Below are 23,610 nucleotides of genomic sequence, written 5' to 3'. Positions count from 1 at the left end.
TAAAAAAAAAAATCTGGGCAGTGAAAAGTGTCATAGACCATAAAATAATCAAAGTACATTTCTATTATGTATATGTTCAAAAAGTGTGATTATTTACAAATATTTTAATTATTTTTTGCACAAGATCACAATTTATGTGCAGGAAAGAAAATTATCTTCTTGATTGCTGAACACTTTTTCTTCAGCCTCAAATAATGTATAATGTACTGCAACAGGGTTTAAGTCTAATGTCAAAGCTGTTAGACTCTTAAAAACAGATACACTCAGAACATGTTATATTGTGCCTCTTATAAACAGTAACTAATGTTGAATATGCAGTATTAAATCTTTATATTGTAAAGTTATGCAATAGTTTATAAATCTATTTCAAAGGTGTACATATAAAATGGGCAAATCATGCACCTGCTATGGGGCTTTTGTAGACAAAGGGCCAAGTTGTAGTTGGTCACCTTTCCTTTGCCACTTGCACAGTACCTGTGCAGGACTCTCCTCTTCAGAAGAGCTGTATTGTTAGCTAACAAGGGGGTAGGTAATTGACCCAAAGAGAATCTTTTGAGCGGAAAACAAATAATGGTACATCATCATGGGGTTCCCATTTTGATCTTTGCTATGGAGCGCTCTCTCATGCACGCCATTGATTCTGTAAAAGTAGTCATGGACCCACCTAACTTAACTCCTTTCTCAATAACAGAAGTTGTCCAGGATCACAGAATTCACCAGAGAAACTGCACACAACAATTTTGGTGTACAGAGTCTGGATGACTCCATGCTCTGCCTTTATTTATATACTTTCAGTAACACACATTAACCAATCAGATAATGACAACCATAGGATACATACGTTCTTTATATGGTAATAATTTGCTTCCTAGCTGAAAACTTACAAAATACATTTGGAATACATTTATGAGGAATGTCTCATGACGTCATCTACGTCCTGTCTTTTAGTGGAGACATAAACTATATCTCTACGATATTAGATACAACTATTTTGTTAGTGAATGAAACTTTTATACATATTAAATTCAATGGTTTAAACCAAGACTCAAAAGATATACAGGGAGAGTACTACGTTAAATTTATATTCAGACACAAGGATTATACTCAGACAATCCAAAGGATAAACTCCCACTAACTGTGCAATTGGTTTATAGACTACTCATCTAACAACTCTAAGATTGGTCATATAGAATAAAGAATCTCTATTGTAAGCATTAGAGGCATTCCTCTTAAATTGCTGTCTGCTATCTGCCCGAACTGAAAGAGATGGAGGCATTCCTCCCAAATTTTCTCTGAACGCTAATCCCTACATACTCATATGATACATCTATTGTCGCTAGAATTGTTCATTTATCAGTTGTGGGGCTAGTCCTACATGGGTTGTATATTAAAATAACAAAAAAAGTCCCTAAATTAGCCTCCCTACATGTTTCGCCACACAAAGTAGCATCATCAGGGGAGAATCGATAGTAACAGCCATTCTCCTCTAATGACGCCACTTTGTGTGGCGAAACATGTAGGGAGGCTGATTTAGGTTTTTTTTATTTTATTTTAATATACAATATATAATTTTAATATACAATCAATGTATGACTAGTCTATCAATTGATAAATGAACAATTCTAGCAACAATAGAGGGATGATATGAGTATGTAAGGATTAACGTTTAGAGTAATCTTGAGAGGAATACCTCCATATGTTTCAGTTTGGGCAAATAGCAAATAGCAATCTAAGAGGAATGCCTCTAATGATTACAATAGAGATTCTTTATTCTGTATGATTGAGAGTTGTTAGATGAGTAGTCTAGTGACAGCAGAGGGACAAGAGGGGTACGTTGAGATCAGTATGCAAAGCAATTTCTCCATAGGAGGAAGGCCTCCTTTGATTTCTAGCTCGATTTGAAAGCAGAAAGTAAATCAAGAGGAATGCCTTTAATGTCCTGAATACACCTCCAAGTTTCAAAATCATATAGGGGACTTCTGTTAACACTAATATTTTTGATGAATGTAGAAGATTTTGATATCTCTAGTACATAAGTTTGCAAACAAATGATTTTTAACGTCTAGCGAATTGTCAGTGACGTCATTATTAGTCTATATACAACCAATTCAAATATACACTGAAATAGTATTGGTACCATACTATAACATCATAAAAGGGTAATTCCTACTTACTGGAATACCAGCTCTTCTATTTATTAGCAAGTATATCGAATACCTTTTTTTCCTCTATAGCTCTATCTATCAATACCAGATTGAAAATATAATATTTGTAATTTGGAATGGGGGTCTATGGAATACATTTTTAATTCACAATTGTTTGTCCTGAGTAGGGTTAGTAAAAACTATTTTAATGTATATCAATAAAGAAATGTTTTAAAATATAAATATACATAACCAATTACACAGTTAGTGGGAGTGTATCCTTTGGATTGTCTGAGTACAATCCTTGTGTCTGAATATAAATTTATACATATTACTCTCACATTTCCCCTCTTTTTGACAAAATACTGGATCTAACTATTCTGTCTTTATTGGATACAATGCCCCCTATAGGTGGAAGCTTGGCTCCTCCTATCCCTTCCTGCACTAAGATGGTGGCCATTAGATTAGGGAATCTATCCTATCATGAGTAATAGCTGAAACTGTGGTATATCACCGATTACACGGGTAACTGTATAAACAGTGGGATCATCAAACTTGCCTTGAGGTCCTTTCCCACAGATCAACTATAAATCATTTTCATAAGAAGAGTGGGCTGTTCCTGGCCACACATAAATCTTTCCCAAATATTTGATTCCTTAATAAAGACACCACAATCGACACATATGTTGACATGAGAGGAGTTCCATCCATCACAGTAAAATGAAAAAAGGTTTGGACCCTTGGTAGTTGGCAGGTCTAATATAACAATTAAACAACAAGATGCCAAAGGCAAAAACGACCCTATTTCCCAACTACCATTAAATTGTATTTAGAATCTTTAATGTGCTATTACAGCAAACAGACATACAGACAAAACCAACATAAAGGGTAAAATTATCAATGCATGGATAGGGTCAATAGCCGTTCGTGGTTATAGCAATGTGCATATGTGCATGCCGTTTGGATAGTCCCTGTCGGAAACAGTGTGCCAATTGTATAAACAATAAATGTAGCAGTGACACGTGTGTCTGTCGTCCGTGTCTACAGACAGACTGATACAGCAAGCACCGACACCGACAGCGTACTTCTAGGCAGTAAGATAGTTAAATTGCTAAATTGCCCTAATGCCAGCATGCCAGGGGGGCTCTCTGTTCTATTTTAATACATGCTGGCATTAGGGCAATTTAGCAATTTAACTATCTTACTGCCTAGAAGTACGCTGTCGGTGTCGGCGCTTGCTGTATCAGTCTGTCTGTAGACACGGACGACAGACACACGTGTCACTGCTACATTTATTGTTTATACAATTGGCACACTGTTTCCGACAGGGACTATCCAAACGGCATGCACATATGCACATTGCTATAACCACGAACGGCTATTGACCCTATCCATGCATTGATAATTTTACCCTTTATGTTGGTTTTGTCTGTATGTCTGTTTGCTGTAATAGCACATTAAAGATTCTAAATACAATTTAATGGTAGTTGGGAAATAGGGTCGTTTTTGCCTTTGGCATCTTGTTGTTTAATTATCCATCACAGTAGGCACATATCCATCCATCATCCTTGAGGAATCAAGGCAAGTGAACTGTTACTTTGTCTCCATATTGTAATCGTCCAATGTGAAATTCCAACAATCGGGCACAAGGAGTTCCGTTTCTTTAAGGGGGAAAGCTAGATTGGGCATAATTTTGGCTGCTATAGGTGAATGAGGGTATATCCCGCAATCAGTCACAATAATTATTCTTACTACAGCCTGAGGATATTCGATAAGCTATATAAGATTTGTTGTCCCAATCCAGCTTTAGGACATAATTTAAAGCTGTGATGCAGGTGAGAGCAATACACAGGAGTAGAAGAAAGGATAGCATGATGGAGCCTCAGGGTTCAAAACCTGCTTGCAGTGAATGGCATTTTTCCAGGAAGCTTTCCCTTCAAGCTTTACCGAAGTGGAAGTGATAAGCTGGACTTAATATGATCTGTAAAATCTGTGCTCGAGAGCTCTCCGGACGTGCTCCTTTACCATTACCCAGTCTCCGGGCTTAATGCAATGAGACCCTGCAGAGGAGTTTGGATCTGGAAGGGAACCGTAGTCACGGTAATACAAAGAGATTTGATTTTTATTTAATGCTCCTACATATGCAGTTTGATCTCAGTGCAAATGTTTGAGCTGTTGAGGAAAGTAAGGTCCTGTTTCGGCTGGGCACACAAACAATATCTCATATGGACTCAATCCTATCTTTCTGTTTAGAGTGATTCTGAGTGTAATGCTATAGAAAGGCATACTGTCTATGGTTTTTCTGTCTCAGCTATTGCCTTTTGAATTTTTAACTTCAGTGTACCTTTCATTCTTTCTACCTTCCCACTACTCAGGGGATATTAGGAGTAGATGAGAGAAAAATTACTTTTTTTGAAAAATTAAAAAAAGTTGTGAACCATAGTGGTGCTGCTGGTAAGGAGGTTTAGAAAGATGAGGAGAATATGAAAAACAAAGGTTTTATTATGAGTGGCTATGCGTTTCAACGCCAGACCAGCATCATCATCAGGCCAAAAATACAGAGCAATAGAAAACGAACCTCTTTAAACACAGGTGATGTGACTAATACAGACAAGGTTTTGAAAAAATAAACAGACAAGGTTTTGAAAAAAAACGCCAAAAAACAGGGGTCAAGTTCGACTGTGACGTCATATGTGGTTAATAAAATGTAAACAAATAGTAAAATACAATGATGAATGGGGAAGCAATAAATGATGCAAAAAACAAATAGTAATGAATAATTCTTCCATAATATAAGTAAACTAAAAGTAGATGAGCACATAATTTGAAAAAGATATGTTAGTAACAGTAGATGGTCACATTGAAATGGACGGTACGAGCAGAGGGTACGATCGTAATATGATAGTCATGTGAACTGTGTTGCTGCCAGGCAGGAAAATAATGTGTTAAGGGGGGAGGCAGTGTGTCCATGGTTGCAAGTTCTATTTCCTTACCTCAAGGGAGAGAGGAATCATGACGGCAGAAAAGTTTCCACGTCACCGCGCTAAGATGGCGTTCCCGGTATCATGGTAACGGCAGCTAAGCTACGGGAGCCGAGGACGTACATAAATAATCACTGAAACAGCTGGCTTGGTGAGTGGAGAAAACACACGGGGAGGGGGAAACAAAGAGAAGGGGACTTGGGGTATGATTATGATAGCTAAGATGAATGGATGAAAGAGGATATAAATGCTATATTTGTGAATACAATAGTGGCTAGATACGTAGCAGGGACATGTTGAAAATAAATAAAAAAATATAAAAAATGTAAGCAGTATCTATGATAACAAAACTAAACAATAAAGAATATACAATTACAGAAATTGCACAATGAAATGTAATGCAATGGTAATAAACAAGGTATATAGACATGATGATAGTCGAAAAGGTGTTAGTAATAATATACCAATGTATGATATATAAAAGATAATAAACTTACAAATACATTTATATTTCTATGAAAATATATATCAGTCGAGTGAGGTTTCAGTTATGTCGTTCAAGCCTCCAGTATGCAAACAGGACATTTTAAAAATCCAATAATTTTCAAGTTGTTTTAAATGGGAAAATCTGTTTGGGAGGCCTGGGGAAAACTGTTCAATCGGTGTAATAGAGATCTTATCAAAATTATGTGTGTTTGTGAGAAGTGTTTAGTCACACTATGTTTGAGAAAACCGTTATTAACATTCGAACGGTGTTTGTTAATCCTGCAGCGAAGTGGTTGCGTTGTCCTACCAATGTACTGTAGGTTGCAGGGGCATGTCAACAAATAAATAACATATTCACTTCCACAGTTTAGAAACGATTTGATGTTAAAAATTTCATGAGTTACTGCAGAGGAGAAAGAGGTGATTCTATGTGCTATGTTGGTGCAGCAAAAACATCTTGAATTGCTGCAACGAAACTAGCCAAGTATAGAGGGGAACATGCTGGGGTGGATGTTTTTTGAATCCCGTAATTTGCTCGGAGCGAGGATGTTTCTAAGGGTTTGTGATCTTCGATATGTAATTTTTGGACGGTCTGGTAATACGTCTTTTAAATACGGGTCATTTTTTAAAATATACCAGTGTTTGTTAATAATGGAATTTATACGTTTACTCCCAGTATTAAAAGTGGTAACAAAATTATGTTTGATTTTTTCCATGTCGGTGGATCTGATGGCTGGTACTGTGCAGTCATCCTGGGTTAGACTGGCAGCTTTCTGATGTGCACTTTTATCAAAGTGATTGGAATATTTTTTTCTTTAAAACGTTTGGTTAAAATACCACATTCTGTTTCACAGAGTTTTTCATTAGAACAATTTTTTCTGATTCTCCAGCTGTTTCAGTGATTATTTATGTACAACATCGGGTAATACCCTATTAGCAGCAAGTAGCCATCACCTTTCCTCTCAGATTAGGGGGATCCCAATAAGCGAATTTCTTAGAATTCGACGTAACTGTTCTAAATTAGAAGACTTTAAAAGTGAAGCCCAAGACTTATCACCCCGTTTTGAAAATAGGGGGTACTCTAAAAAACTAATAAAGAAGGGATACAATAGGGCATTAATATACAACAGACAGGAAACCCTTAAAAGCGTAAAAAAGAACAACAGCGATAATAGAGTTAGATTTATTTCAAGGTATGGGTCCCATTGGGACATACTTCGTAATCTAATGATAAAGAATTGGCCACATCGAACATTGGATAAGAGAATAAGCCTAATAGTTGGGGATACACCAAGTATGGTTCCTAAAAAGGCCCCTACCTTGAAGGATATATTAGTCAGCTCTGAGTTCAAAAAAAGAACTCCAGAAAATGAATCATGGCTACGTAAACATCCGAAAAGAATGTATATGTGTTGTTCATGTAGATGTTGTAAGTATGTGCTCAAGTCGGATACTTTCTCTGATAGTGAACACAGAAGGGAATTCAAAGTTTATAATTGTATTAATTGTCGTTCAACTATGGTTGTGTACTCAATTGTCTGCCCATATGGGAAACAATATATTGGGAAAACTAAACGAGAACTGCATATACGCATAAGTGAACACATTTTGGATATCACCAAGGGAGAAATGAAAAATCCACTAGCAGCACATTTTAAAACACATCATGAACAATCACCCACTGGTTTGAAATTTATGGGGATTTACCAACTATTTGGAGATAGAAGAGGAGGTGACCGTAACCGTATACTCCTACAAAAGGAAACCATGTGGATTTACACACTGGGCACTCTGAATCCTAGGGGACTCAATAATGAAATAAAATTCAATATGTTCCTCTGATTTTCCACTGGGAGGGAGCACATGTATTTCGACTGGGATGGCCGTTTACCAGTATCTCAAGTGGTCTCCATGTGCTCACTCCTACTCAATCAAATAATTCAAATTGGATCATATGATTAAAATTGCCCTACTTTATTCATCTCATTTAATCCCCTATATCTTACCTCTAGCGCAGAAAATATGGACTTTATCGGAATATCCCATCTCCTAACTAAAACCAAGATGGAAAATAATTAAGTAAAATCGTTGACCTTGCCCCTGAATAATAAATATGTAATCCGTTATGAATACAGGTGGATTTATTTCCTCTCATGTCTTGTTAATGTAAGTTTCACAGTAGGGGGAATTTATTTGCATGACGCCTCCCATGGCTGGTGGGGACCCGGTCCCATTGCCTTTTCAGGCACAGGACCAATTCCCTGCCTCCCCTGGAATGCCTCATGAATTCCTCCTATATACACTTTTTCATAAAATTCAAATGATATAACAAATTAATAAATATTGATGGAGGAATTATTTCAATTTCTCATGTTTGAATTATTACCTTTTTGGAGACACACCACTGATTACTTATTATTTACACAGGGATTAAATATAATACCTTGTGTATGTATATTAATAATGAAAATATGGATGTATTGTTTTTTCTCATATATTTTACTGTGTTGGAATAGAAATAATAATAATTATTATACTTTGGAAAAAACATATATACAGTGAAGGAAATAAGTATTTGATCCCATGCTGATTTTGTAAGTTTGCCCACTGTCAAGTGCATGAACAGTCTAGAATTTTTAGGCTAGGTTAATTTTTCAACTTGGTGCCTGCATTAAAGACAGCTGTCTTAAATAGTCACCTGTATAAAAGACTCCTGTCCATAGACTCAATTAATCAGTCTGACTCTAACCTCTACAACATGGGCAAGACCAAAGAGCTTTCTAAGGATGTCAGGGACAAGATCATAGACCTGCACAAGGCTGGAATGGGCTACAAAACCATATGTAAGAAGCTGGATGAGAAGGAGACAACTGTTGGTGCAATAGTAAGAAAATGGAAGACATACAAAATGACTGTCAATCGACATCGATCTGGGGCTACATGCAAAATCTCACCTCGTGGGGTATCCTTGATCCTGAGGAAGGTGAGAGTTCAGCTCAAAACTACACGGGGGGAACTTGTTAATGATCTCAAGGCAGCTGGGACCACAGTCACCAAGAAAACCATTGGTAACACATTACGCCGTAATGGATTAAACTCCTGCAGTGCCCGCAAGGTCCCCCTGCTCAAGAAGGCACATGTACAGGCCCGTCTGAAGTTTGCAAATGAACATCTGGATGATTCTGAGAGTGATTGGGAGAAGGTGCTGTGGTCAGTTGAGACTAAAATTGAGCTCTTTGGCATTAACTCAACTCGCCGTGTTTGGAGGAAGAGAAATGCTGCCTATGACCCAAAGAACACCGTCCCCACTGTCAAGCATGGAGGTGGAAACATTATGTTTTGGGGGTGTTTCTCTGCTAAGGGCACATGACTACTTCACCGCATCAATGGGAGAATGGATGGAGCCATGTACCGTCAAATCCTGAGTGACAACCTCCTTCCCTCCACCAGGACATTAAAAATGGCTCATGGCTGGGTCTTCCAGCACGACAATGACCCGAAACATACAGCCAAGGCAACAAAGGAGTGGCTCAAAAAGAAGCACATTAAGGTCATGGAGTGGCCTAGCCAGTCTCCAGACCTTAATCCCATCGAAAACTTATGGAGGGAGTGGAAGATCCGAGTTGCCAAGCGACAGCCTCAAAATCGTAATGATTTACAGATGATCTGCAAAGAGGAGTAGGCCAAAATTCCATCTAACATGTGTGCAAACCTCATCATCAACTACAAAAAACGTCTGACTGCTGTGCTTGCCAACAAGGGTTTTGCCACCAAGTATTAAGTCTTGTTTGCCAAAGGGATCAAATACTTATTTCTCTGTGCACAATGCAAATAAATATATATAATTGTGACAATGTGATTTTCTGTTTTTTTTTAAATATAATCTATCTCTCACTGGTAAAATTAACCTAGCCTAAAAATTCTAGACTGTTCATGTCTTTGACAGTGGGCAAACTTACAAAATCAGCAAGGGATCAAATACTTATTTCCTTCACTGTATATGTTTGTAGGGGGAATTGATTTGCATGACGCCTCCCATGGCTGGTGGGGACCCGGTCCCATTGCCTTTTCAGGTATAGGACCAATTCCCTGCCTCCCCTGGAACGCCTCATGTATTCCTCCTATATACATCTTGCCTTGAAATTCAAATTATATAACAAATTTATAAATATTGATGGAGGAATTATTTTAATTTCTCATGCTTGCATTATTAGCCGGTGTCTTGTGGAGACACACCACTGATTACCTATTATCCGCAATAGCTTGGATTTTTCGTATTGAATATTACATTCTAATTATAGAACTAATAAATGAATGGACATACCAAAATAAAGCTGGATACTATAAATACAACGCACTTGGTTATACTTGCTAAACGGCTCTGAGGAAATCCCGATCAGGGATGAAATGCGTCAGCTGATCAAATCAAGATCGGCAGATAGTGACGTCAAACCATGCCTTGCAAATCCCTGGCTGTGTTGGAGACACCACATGGAAAATAACATCGTATGATTTGGAAATTTACCTTCCTGGCGGCGTGTGCTCTCGTTCCTTGGATCTTGGGCCCCTTCGTGTGTGCCGTGGAGTGACTCTGTACATCTGAGAAGTAAGAGTTACTTGAAATGATAGCAAAGTTAAAAGGCATAAAAGAATACATTGCCATCTGAGCCGGAACTCACCTTGTGAGAACCCTCTGAGCCTCTTGCTGAACCTGCTTTTCCTCCACGTGGCCGCCCGATGCTTTCCGGATGACTAGAGGCAAAAAATCGATATATGCAATAGAAGTTGGGATGACCGCATAAAAATAACTGGGAAACGGCCCATTGAAATATCGTTAGGGATCGGGAGGGATTTATATTGACCTTAATGGTCTATGAACAGACTATCATTTACCCCTGATCCCTAAAATAACAGGACCCAATATCTGTAAAGGAGAGAGCAAAATAAACACGCCGTAAACCTTTTTCCTCTATACATCGTGGCTATGCTGTTACGACAGGAATTACTATGTAAAGGAAAATCCTCTTTACAATTTTATTATCAACTCCTTTGAATAGGAACTTTTGCCAGCTTGAGGATAAGAAAATATATATATATGTGTGTGGAAACCAAACGTGTGAATACAACCCAGCGTTTTTTCTTGTGTATGCAACTAACCTTATTGTTAGGGATTCATATATACATATATAAATGTTATCTTTCTTGCAAGTCATAGAACTAGTGTATAGGAGGTTATTTACAATTTAACATATTTTTGTTTCCTGGCCAGGAGATTCTTTTTAATATTTGTTTCCATTTCCCCCTTTTCTCTTTTCATATATTTAATATTCAAAAAATTATTTGGAGTTTAATAAAGTATTTTTCATAATTTTATAATAACCCAAGAGAGCCTTTTTGTGTTTCTGAAATATTTTTTCTTTTCTTTTGTTTTATATATTATTTATGTACGTCCTCGGCTCCCGTAGCTTAGCTGCCGTTACCATGACACCGGGAACGCCATCTCAGCGCGGTCCCGTGGAAACTTTTCTGCCATCATGATTCCTCTCTCACTTGAGGTAAGGAAACAGAATTTGCAACCATGGACACACTGCCTCCCCCCCTTAACACATTATTTTCCTGCCTGGCTGCAACACAGTTAACATGACTATCATATTACGATCGTACCCTCTGCTCGTACCGTCCATTTCAATGTTACCATCTACTGTTACTAACATATCTTTTTCACATTATGTGCTCATCTACTTTTAGTTTGCTTATATTATGGAAGAATTATTCATTATTATTTGTTTTTTGCATCATTTATTGCTTCCCCATTCATCATTGTATTTTACTATTTGTTTACATTTTATTAACCACATGTGACGTCAGAGTCAAACTTTGACCCCTGTTTTTTGGTGTTTTTTTTCAAAACCTTGCCTGTTTTTTTCAAAACCGTTTGTTTTCTATTGCTCTGTATTTTTGGCCTGATGATGACGCTGGTCCGGCGTTGAAACGCGTAGCCACTCATAATAAAACCTTTGTTTTTCATATATTCTCCTCATCTTTCTAAACCTCTGTACCAGCAGCGCCACTATGAGTCACAACTTTTTTTAATTTTTCAAAAAAAGTTATTTTTCTCTCATCTACAATCCTCTCCAGCGGTGACTTAGTCTCCAGTTTTTGTGTACCTGGCTGCAGCAGTCCTATGAATTTTTCATAATTTGGATAACGGCTTTATACCCCAAACTACACCGCATTCCAAATTATTACGCAAATGTTATTTTTAGCTGACTTTCCTAAATAGTCGATGCAAATGACAGTCAGTATAATCTTCAAGCCATCAACCGTTGGAGTATAATGCAAATTTTATTGAACAAATCTCCTAATGATAACAGATTTTTTTTTAGAAGTAAAAAACTCAAAATGCACTGTTTCAAATTATTATGCACAACCGAGATCAAAACATTTTAAAGGTTGTAAAGAGAGGTAAAATGGTAATTTGTTGAATTTGCAGCATCAGGAGGTCATATTTACAGAAATCAAAAGATCTTTCAATAAAAAAAAACTTAACAGGCCAAGTTACATGTTAACATAGGACCCCTTCTTTGATATCACCTTCACAATTCTTGCATCCATTGAATTTGTGAGTATTTGGACAGTTTCTGCTTGAATATCTTTGCAGGATGTCAGAATAGCCTCCCAGAGCTTCTGTTTTGATGTGAACTGCCTGTCTCCCTCATAGATATTTTTCTTGAGGATGCTCCAAAGGTTCTCAGTAGGGTTGAGGTCAGAGGAACATGGGGGCCACACCATGAGTTTCTCTCCTTTTATGCCCATAGCAGCCAATGACACAGATGTATTCTTTGCAGCATGAGATGGTGCATTGTCATGCATGAAGTTAATTTTGCTACGGAAGGCACGGTTCTTCTTTTTGTACCACGGAAGAAAGTGGTCAGTCATAAACTCTACGTACTTTGCAGAGGTCATTTTCACACCGTCAGGGACCCTTAAGGGGCCTACCAGCTCTCTCCCCATGATTCCAGCCCAAAACATGACTCCGCCACCTCCTTGCTGACGTCGCAGCCTTGTTGGGTCATGGTGGCCATTCACCAACCATCCACTACTCCATCCATCCGGACCATCCAGGGTTGCACGGCACTCATCAGTAAACAACACGGTTTGAAAATTAGTCTTCATGTATTTCTGAGCCCACTGCAACCGTTTCTGCTTGTGAGAATTGTTATGGGGTGGCCGAATAATAGCTTTATGCACACTTGCAAACCTGTGGAGGATCCTACACCTTGAGGTTCGCAGGACTCCAGAGGCATCACAGGTGTCTGAGATTGATTACAATGATCCAAAGAGCCCTAAGGGCGGGTTCACACATAGCGGAATTTCACTTAAATTCCGCTGCGGACACTCCGCAGCGTTAATCCGCAGCGGAGCCGTTTCTCCATTGACTTTCACTTTAATTTAGCAGTGTTCGTTTACACGATGCGTACAATTCCGCTGCGGAGCATAGGCTGCGGAGCGGAATTTGGTGTCCGCAGCATGCTCTGTCTGTTGCGGAGCAGTGGCGGACTGGTTGCGGACTCATGGCGGAATTTCTCCATTGACTTCAATGGAGAGTCAAAATTCCGCAATGAAGTCCGCAGATCTTATGTGTGCTGCGGAGCGTATTGTTTTTACTACCATGACATTTCTTCATTCTGGCTGGACCTATGTATTTCTAGGTCTACAGCCAGACTGAGGAAGTCAATGGGGCTCCCGTAATGACGGGAGCGTTGCTAGGAGACGTCTGTAAATAGTCACTGTCCAGGGTGCTGAAAGAGTTACGCGATCGGCAGTAACTGTTTCTGCACCCGGGACAGTGACTACCGATCTCAATATACATGTATCTGTAAAAAAAAATATAAGTTCATACTTACCGAGAACTCCCTGCGTCTGTCTCCAGTCCGGCCTCCCAGGATGACGTTTCAGTGTAAGTGACGGCTGCAGCCAATCACAGGCCAAGCACAGGCTGCAGCGGTCACATGGACTGGAGCGTCATCCAGGGAGGTCGGGCCGGATGCCGAAAGAGGGACGCGTCACCAAGACAACGGGCGGTAAGTATGAATTTCTTTGACTTTCACTAGGGAAAGTGCTGTCCCTTCTCTCTATCCTGCACTGAATAGGGAGAAGAGAAGCACTTTTCCTGCAGTCCGCAGCGGCCAGTCCGCATCAATTTTCTGCACATTTTGTGCAGATCCGCTGCAGAATCTGCAACGCAGATTCTGTGCGGCATTGATGCGGACAGTTGCGGAGGAATTCCGCCATGTGTGGTCATGCCCTAAGACACAATACCATCCATGAGTTTAATTGAAAAACTAATAATTAAATGTTTATGACACTTAAATCCAATGTGCATAATAATTTTGAACACGGTGTACTTACCTGAAGATCCGTACCATTATTGGTGACGTGTGTTTTTGCTACTCTTTCTGGTTTGTTACTTCTCTATGTATTTCTTCTGTGAAATGTGTACCTATATCACTTTCTATGGTTTCTGGAACATTATACCTATATACCACTTCATTGAGCAGCTTCTTAGCCATGGTTTATGCATTGTCTGTTGCCACATACCATGCTTTGGCCCATCCTGAAAAGATATCAACACATATAAGGACATATTCATACCGACCAACCTTAGGTAGCTGTATTTAATCAATCTCCATTTGCTGGAACAGGACCTTGGGGTATGCTTGTGTGTGGTATTTTATGATCCCCTTTATTTCTCAATTCCTAATCTATCTGACTATCAGTTCCATGTTCTGCTCTCTCTAATATTTTCTCATAGGTCTATTCTTTCTGTTCTAGCCTTTCTTCCTATTCTTCACTCTTTTGGACCAAGCAGAAGTAATGTAACTGGGTTCAGAACTGTGCATCTTTTGATGGTGAGGTTCGGGGTTGTGAGTAATGCTATCTCATATTTTTTAAGTCTTGCAGCTAATAGATCTTTTGTCCTGGCCTTTAACAAAATTTCCTGTACTGAATGTGGTACATGTATGGTGAGAGAGCTCCCAAGTACAGTACTGCTCTGATGCATGATGATGCCCATCTGATCACAGGGTCTAGATGTGCAGAGTAGTACCCCAATTATCTTTGTTTTGACCCATGTATTTGTGTAAGGACAAAAGAGGTTAAAGGGTTTTGTGTGATCTGGTATGCCTAAGGCTGGTGCAGCTAAAATTGCCTCCTTAAGCTGCTTTAGTGTTGTCAATTCCTCAGCGGTTAAGTGAAATTTTTCTCATATTAATTCTATGGGTACTTCTGCCCTTTTTAGGGGCCGTTCACATATATCCATTGCCCTGTCATTTTCCATCCAGCGTGTTGCAGAAAAGCCGGAGGGAAACTCATGCTAGAATGGATCCCATAGCTTTCTATGGGATCTGTTCTGGCACATGGGACATAAGTTGCTGTGCCATAAGAGAGATCCAAAAACGTTACCTGCAGCGTTTTTGTATCCAGCTCCTTGGGAGGTCTGGCGCCGTATCCTATCTTAATGCACTATGCACCGAATGAACGCCAGGTGCTGCCGCATCCTCCTTCCCACGCCCCCCCCCCAGTAGATAGCGCTGTTAGGGTTCTCTCTAGGAGCGGAATCCCCTGCAAGAGCTTTGGCCACGCCAAGGCCGGGGATTAAGCTCCAGGAGAGCCCCAGACATCACCGTCCATATATGGACAGTGCCATTAGGGGCTCCCTGTAGGAGCGGAATACCCAGTCAGAGCGTTTGCAAAGCTCTGGCAGGGGATTCCACTCCAGGAGTAGCCCCTGACGTCAGTGTGCATACATGGATAGTGATGTCAGTGGTTCGTCCTGGAGCGAAATCGCTGGCCAGAGTGCTACCGATGCTCTGGACAGGGATTCTTCTCCTAGATGGAGCCCCTGATATCCCTGTCCATATATGGACATTGATGTAAGCGGCTCCTCCAGGAGCGGAATTCCCGACCAGAGTGTGAGAACTGGTCTGGCTGGGGATTCCACTCCTAGAGGGAGCCCCAATGGTGCTATCTACTGGGAAATAGCACTATCTACAGGGGGGCTGTGTGGTGCTATCTACAGGGGGCTGTGTGGCACTATCTACAGGGGGCTGTGTGGCAATAACTACAGGGGGCTGTGTGTCATTGTCACGGTCACAGGGTATGTGGACCCTCCGCCGTAGCGGAGAGGCAGCTGACCAGGTCTCAGTCTATACAAAAGTCTATAGCAATTCGTAACACTCGGGTACTTGAACTAGTCCAGACAGTTGCTGTGGCTTCAGCACGGATGGAGGTCGGTGCAGCAAGTTGTGCCAGATGTGGCGGACAGTACAAGATGTGGCAGAAGACACTGGACATGGCAGAAGACACTGGACGTGGCAAACAACACTGGACGTGGCAAACAACACTGGACGTGGCAGAAGACAGCAGGTGCAGTAGGACACAACTCCAACAGTAGTAGGCACAGAAACAAGAACACAGCATGGGATACAGGAACAAGTAACAGGGCACGGGTATCAACTGGAATTGGAAACACTAAGGGACCATTTGCAAGACAGACATGGAATATACTAACAACGCTCAGGCAAGGATCAGAAGGGCTGGGGCATTCTCATAGTCCAGGAAATCATGTGAGTTGGTGATGATGATTGTTTACATGTGTGCACACTGGCCCTTTAAGATCATGCACGAGCGTGCGTGCACACCCTACGTGACACAGCGGACCGTAGAGGAAGTGAGCACTGGCGTCTCCTAGGAAGGAGATGGGGACCAGCACTCACAGATCCATGGCTGCGGGAGTCGGGAGGTGAGTAAACCCGACGGCCCGCGGCCATGGATGCTACAGTATCCCCCCTCTTACGCCCCCTCTTCTTGGGGCCAGAGCGAGAGAGGAATTTCTCAATGAGAGCAGGAGCACTGAGGCTCTCTCCTCAGGACCAAACCCTCTCCAGTCCACCAAATAGAAAGTCCTTCCTCCTACCTTTTTGCAGTCCAGGATCTCCCTCACCTCGAACACATCAGAAGAACCACTGGGAGCAACTGTGGAACTAGAAGTCTTGCTGTAGTGGTTCAGGACCACTGGTTTCAGGAGGAACACATGAAAGGAGACGATCGACGGCCAGCAAAATTGAGGACCGAGTCTGTTGCCAGATTAGCAGAAAGTCCCCAAAGTCAGCAGCAGGTACCTGAGATGTAGTCGACAAAGTAAGAGGGACTCTAGGATGTTGACTGTATACAATGTGAAACAGAGTGGAAATGGTGGACTCACTTGTGTGATTGTTGTACGAGAATTCGGCCCATGGAAGAAGCTGTACCCAGTTTTCATGCTGTAAAGAGATGATGTGGCGGAGATAATTCTCCATCTGGTTGATCCCCCTGACTTGCCCATTGGATTGGGGGTGATAAGCTGAGGAAAAGTCCAATCACATCCAGGAGTTTACAGAGGGCTCTCCAGAACTTTGAGGTAAATTGAACCCCCAGGTCGGACACAATGTGAAGGGGCAAGCCATGCAAGCGAAAGATGTGCTGAATGAAGAGACTCGCCAGTCAGGGAGCAGAAGGTAGGCTGGTCAGTGGGATAAAATGTGCCCTCTTCGAGAACCGGTCCACCACCACCCAGACAGTGTTGCATCTTGCTAAGGGAGGAAGGTCTGTGACAAAATCCATCGCAATGTGCTGCCAGGGGGCATTGGGTACAGGCAGAGGTTGAAACAGGCCGGCGGGCTTGGAGTGAGTAACTTTGTTAGAAGCACACAACGTGCAAGAAGAGACAAAGTCCAGAACACCTTTAGGTAGCGTGGGCCACCAGAAGTGACGAGCAATCAGGTCTCGGGTTTTACAAACACCAGCGTGCCCAGCCAGTTTAGAACTGTGTCCCCAGCAGAGAATTCTTCTCCTGTCTGCCAACCGAACAAAAGTCCTCCCCGGAGGGTTGACTATCATAGTGGTAGATCTGTCTCTAGCAGCAGTGTGTTCTTCTTCGGATTTCTGACCTTGTGTGTTAATATTTGGTTCTACTACAAATGTTGGCACTACAATTTTTCCCTTTCCTTTTCATCACTTTCTTTGACACATCTAACCTAGCTTGTACAGTACTTTCTCTTCAAATCCATTTTTATAGATCCAATCCCTCTCACTTACAGCAAATTCTACCCATCTGTCAGGATCTAAACAACCCATATCTGGCATCTTTCCTTTCTTCAATACCTACCTTATTACTTCTACTGCCCATCCTCCCTTCTGTTGTCTCACTAGATCCATAGCCCCGATTCTCCTCGTCTTTTCCTTGCCCTTAGAACTTAATTTGCTATTTAGTGAGCCCATTTTATTCCCGACCTCTTCCTATAGGGTAGCTAGTCCTATTTCTTGAGGTCTAATCCTTGAACTTTCATACATTAAAACTTACACCTAAGTTTCCCTTATCTTCTAAGGAAGGGTTTCTAACTTTCTGGGATCAATATTGCAAGACACAGATAGAATAACCTCACAATTAAGAACAACACTGTTACTTTTATTCTGCTATATCAAGAGGAGTGAGTACCATTATGCCTATATATCCTCTTAATCTCTGTATGTGACCGGCTTTTACCTATCAAACGCTTTAAAGTGACTGCATGACAATTAAATGTTACATACACTTTCCCCAATGTAGTAAGACCTTGTTCTGGTTTACCAAAATATTTAAGTCTACAAATGCCAATACCCAGTTAAAATGACTACTTTCTAATAAAGTTACAGAGCATACACATGCAGGACAAGACACCTATTTATCTCTGGCTGCAAGCATATTATATTTGTACTTTACAGAACCAGCAAAATTATCTAATCATTCAAACTGGATGGCTTCATAGACCGCCATTTCTAGCAGTTTACTGAGTAGGTACCTAGTCAACTTCACAGTTTCTCTGTCAGGGGCGCCCAGTAGTCCGGCCAGACAAGCCAGCTGCAAGCCTTTGGTTACTAATTACACCATAATGAAGAGGACCATTCCACTGATTCAAATATCTCATATCATGCATTTACAGAATCATGCGCCTTGATTTGCAAAGCACAATTAAGACAGTAACAGAGACTATTTTAAGACAATTACAGAGCAGCTAATTTCCTATTCTCACATCTGGCCGTCTGAGGCTCTTATGGGTCACAGATCTGTACCACAGAAGAGCTGTACAGAATCAGTGGGCAGGATTAGTTAACTCTCATTTCTTACCGAGTTCTACAAGTGTGAAGATCAGGAGACTTCTAAACACTATAGTAGTACCCTCATGTTTCAATCACACATTCAACCAAACACTTACCCTACATAAAGCACACATATAACAAAGACAGAATCCTAGACAAATTCACTGAGATTCCCCACTGCCCACCAGACCTGAAAGGGACTTACCGCACAGAGGGAGAGAGTTAAAAATAGTAAGACAATGGCTTACTCACCGTAGTTTTTTTGTCCGTCTTGTCCTCCCGAGGGAGCTTCCACACTTGTTTTAGATCAGGCAGGTGTGATGGGGAATCCTGCTGGGGCCTCAAAGTATTGTTATGGTAGCCAAGGACAATAACTAACTCAGCTCCTTTAGCAATAACAGAAGTTGTCCAGGATCACAGAATTGGTGTACAGAGTCTGGATGGCTCCATGCTCAGCCTTTATTTATACACGTTCAGTAACACACATTAACTAATTTAGATAATGGCAACCATAAGTTACATACGTTCAAACTTACTTTTATATGTGGTAATAATTTGCTTCCTAGCTATAACCTTACAAATACATCTGGAATACATTTGTTTAGAATGTCTCATTGTCATCTACATCCTGTTTTTTTAAGTAGTGGAGACTTATTAGCTATATCTCTATAATGTTAGATACAACCACTTGAATGAAACTATTATACATATTAATCTCACAATTCATATTTTTATTTTAGGTACAGGGGAGCGGTAACTCCAGCAAACAATAGTCTTATGGTAGGCTTATGGTAGGCTATATTTTCATGGACCTAAAAAATTTGAAATATCAATTGATTTTAGTCTATGGATTATATTTGAAACAATGTTTTTATTCTAGCAGAATGATGATTGTTTTCCCTTCTACACGAACAGACTTTGTGAAATAAATATTTTTTCTCAAAGTGTTTGTATGTCTGTTTCTTATTACCAGCTAATTGTTGAGAATGGCCTGATTCCTGAAAGTTAAACTTTTTGAGTGTCTTTCTCTGATTTACCTTTACGTTTCATATTTTTAATTGTTTAATGAAACTGTATGAAAAAAACTTGATTGTTAAAGGAGGACAGGAGAATCCCTAAGGTTTTGTAATCTGTACTTTATTTTTGGTCTGTTGCTAACTGTGAGACCATTTGGCAGTTACAGCCTTAAAGCTTTCAGATAATTAGGTTTACAAAGGATTGTAAAGACTTCATGAACAAAGATTGGCATTTTTTTTCTTTTCAAATCTCGGATGCTTCTTTAGCTTGACCTACTTGTTATTTGTGATATTATACTGGATAACTTGACCTCTGTGAAGGTTGCTTGCTTTAAAGTGAAACTGTACCTTTAATTTAAATTAGGTTTATATACAATTGTAAAATCTAGCAAATTTGCAATGTACAGTACTGTGCAAAGGTCAAAGACCATCCATTTGTTTACTTAATTTCCAGTCACTATGGCAATTAAACACAGGTTATTCATTTTCGAATGTCAGGGGAAAAAAAGCCTTCAATGCTACAGTAAGTATAATAATATATCAGTATTTTTTTCCCCTGCTCTTAACTTTTCTTCTAAATTTTAACACCTCAAAAAAGCAGCAATTTTAAGCATTAAGGATGCAACCATTTTTCCATCATTGCATTCTGAGAGCCATAACTTTCCAATCTTTCTATCGAAGTAGCCATATTGAGGCTTTTTATTGCAGGACGAGTTGAATTTTTTAAAGGCACAATTTTGAGGTACTGTATATTACCTTTAAAAATTTGTATTAATCTTTTGGGGGGACTGAAAAAAAAACAAAAATTCTGCCATTGTTCTTTGGGTTTTGTTTTTATTGCGTTCATTTTATCGGTATAATTCACATGTTATCTGTGGGTATTCTGCATTATAATTACAGCAATAGATAAAGGTGTATTTTTTATGTTTTACTACTTTTGTACAATAAAAGCACTTTAAAAAAAATAAAAAATGATGTTGCCATATTCCGAGAGCCATTACTTATTACGATTGATGGAACTTTATGAGGGCTTGTTTTACGTGTAGTTTTTATTGGTATATTTTTGAGTTACATACTGTAGGACTTATTAACTAACTTTTATTCCTTTTTCTTGGAGGGGAATGAACAAAAGACGCAATGATGCTAATATTTTTTTTATTTATCATTTACCATGGAGGCTAAATTACATGGTACTGGTTATTGCAGTTGCGCCAATACCAGTTATGCATACTTCAATTTTTTTTATTTTAGGTATAAAAAAGCGTTTTGTAAAGGTTTTTTTTGCTTATATTTTACTTTGGATTTATTTGTTTATTTTTTCTTCTGAACATTTTATTTATTGATTTTTTTACATTTTAGTCCCACTAGGGGACTTGACTAGGCGTTTGTTCGATCACTTACATACTACACTGCATTACTTCTGAATTGCAATGTATTATACCTGTCAATTGCACACTTACAGGCAGCCTATTAAGCCTCTAGCAGGGACTAAAGCCTCTAGCACGGGACCGGGGAGGCAGGGACACCTGGCATCGTACATAACTATGATGCTAGGAGCCTGGCTCCCTGCACTGTGTTCCGTCCGGGAAATGCGGCCGACATGCGGTCCGTATATCACGGACCGAACACGATCGTGTGAATTAGGCCTTCACACGTAGCGTAAATGCTACAGTTTTTCTGCAAAAAAAACCGCAGCAAATACAGTAGCAGCAGAGTGGATGAGATAGAACAAATCTCATCCACACGCTGCATAAATACTGAGTGGTAAAAATGCTCAGAAATTGACTTGCGGTGCGTAATTTTATTCCGCAGCATGTCAATTGTATTTGCGGAATCGCTGCTTATTTGTTGCGGGTTTTCTCCATTGAATTTAAAAAAATGCAACTCATAAAAAAAATTCTATAGTTCCACAGGAGTCTGGGTTTCTTCCTCCCTCCCTCCAGCGTGGCCTCCTGGGATGACGTTTCATCCCATGTGACTGCTAGCAGGCCAGCTAAATGCTGCAGTTTCCGCAGTGGACATTCCGGGCAAAAAACGGCACCACATTTTGGTGTGGATTTTCGGCCGGAATTCCCTGCAGCACAAAGGATACGCTGCATGCTTTTACCGTATCCGCCCCATGTGAACTCAGCCTAACAGTTAAGTTCCCCCTCCCCCAAGAAAAATTAATAATGATCCCTTGACCCACACAGCATTCACAGCCAAGTCCCACTATCCCCCACATATAGAATTTGACACAAAATCCCCTTCCCCACATATAGCATTCACAGCCATGTCCCACCATCCCCACAACGTTTTACACAAAATCCCCTCCCCCACATATAGCATTTACAGTTAGGTCCCCTCACTCACAAAAACGTTTTACACAAAATCCCCACCCCCACATATAGCATTTACAGTTAGATCCCCCTCCCCCACAAAAACGTTTTACACAAAATTCCCTCCCCCACATATAGCATTTACTGTTAAGTCCCCACTCCCCCACAAAAACGATTTGTAAAGAATCCCCCACACATAACATTACAGCTCCCACTTACCTGTTCTGGAGGAATCTTCCTTAGCAGTTACAAGTTGCAGGCACTGCTCCTCTACAGCTCTTCCTACTTCCTCCGTCCTCCTTGTCTTATGGGCAGCACCCTCCACACTTGACATGGAGCTTCTGTTTCCTGCTCATGCAGCATCTTCCTCTCTTGGCCCCAGCGTATGTTACTTCAGAGTAAAGAATGGCCCGTTACGTTGCAGGGTCCGTTCCTTTCTCCAAGTAACTAACGCTGGGGCCCTCAATGAAATGTTTAAAGTAGTGGACAGGTCCCTTCTTTTTATCCTTGTTGCCGGACCCCTAACTCGAGTACCATCAGTACTGCCCTGATGGTGTCCTAACCTCTATATGGAGGCCATTTTCTGCCTGGAGCTGGCCCTGACAATGGCCTTTCTATTCAAGAAGAACTGCTGAGAGAAGCGACCGTGATGCAGCAACTGGATAAGCCATACATTGTCAGAATGATTGGTGTTTGTGAAACTGAGCTTTGGATGTTGGTTATGGAGCTGGCAGAGCTTGGACCCCTAAATACATTTTTAGCTAAAAACAGGGATATTTCGAGGAAAAAATTTAACTGAATGGGTTCATCAATTTTCCATGGCGATGAAGTATTTGGAAGAAAAAAAAATTGTCCACAGGGATTTGGCAGCAAGAAATATGCTATAGGTGACTCAACATTATGCCAAAATTTGTGATTTTGGGCTTTCTAAAGCAATTGGTTCTGATGAAAATTACTATAAAGGCAAAGGGTTGTGGAAAATGGCCAGTCAGAGGGTATGCACCAGAATGTATTAACTACTATAAATTTTCCAGCAAAAGTTATGTATGGAGTTTTGGTGTGCTTATGTTGGAGGCATATTCATAATGGACAAAAACCATATTAAGGAATGAAAGATGAAGTAGTGTCACAGATGATTGAAAGTGGATAACGTATGGAGTGCCCACCCAAGTGCCCACCCTGTATGAATTAATTAAATTATACTGGACCTACAAAGTTGAAGATTGTCCTGGTTTTGTAAGTGTTGAGCTACAACTAAGAAATTACTACTAAGTTGTTTTTCCATAGACTCTATAGAAAAACAGCTCCAAAAACGGCCGTGTGAAAAACGCGAGTGGCTTAAAAAAATTGAAAACAGCTCCGTATTTTCAGACGTTTTTGAGTTTGTGCGTGCACATACCCTAAAACTAACAAACTAACAGTCATTCAACTAGAGGCAGATTTATAAAGGAATTAATGTCTGTACAGATCAATGTGTGTGTATATA

The 23,610-nt window shown here is 40.2% G+C and overlaps 1 pseudogene; it reads left to right on the top strand.

The window, feature by feature from the left end:
- The first annotated feature begins 22,509 nt into the window (after nt 1–22,509).
- On the top strand, nt 22,510–23,396 carry LOC142737574 (tyrosine-protein kinase SYK-like; annotated as a pseudogene).
- Nucleotides 23,397–23,610: the final 214 nt, after the last annotated feature.

This window comes from Rhinoderma darwinii, chromosome 1, assembly GCF_050947455.1.
Source record: "Rhinoderma darwinii isolate aRhiDar2 chromosome 1, aRhiDar2.hap1, whole genome shotgun sequence".
NCBI lineage: Eukaryota > Metazoa > Chordata > Amphibia > Anura > Rhinodermatidae > Rhinoderma > Rhinoderma darwinii.
Note: the sequence above shows the minus strand (reverse complement) of the source record. Positions and strands in the feature narration are given on the sequence as shown.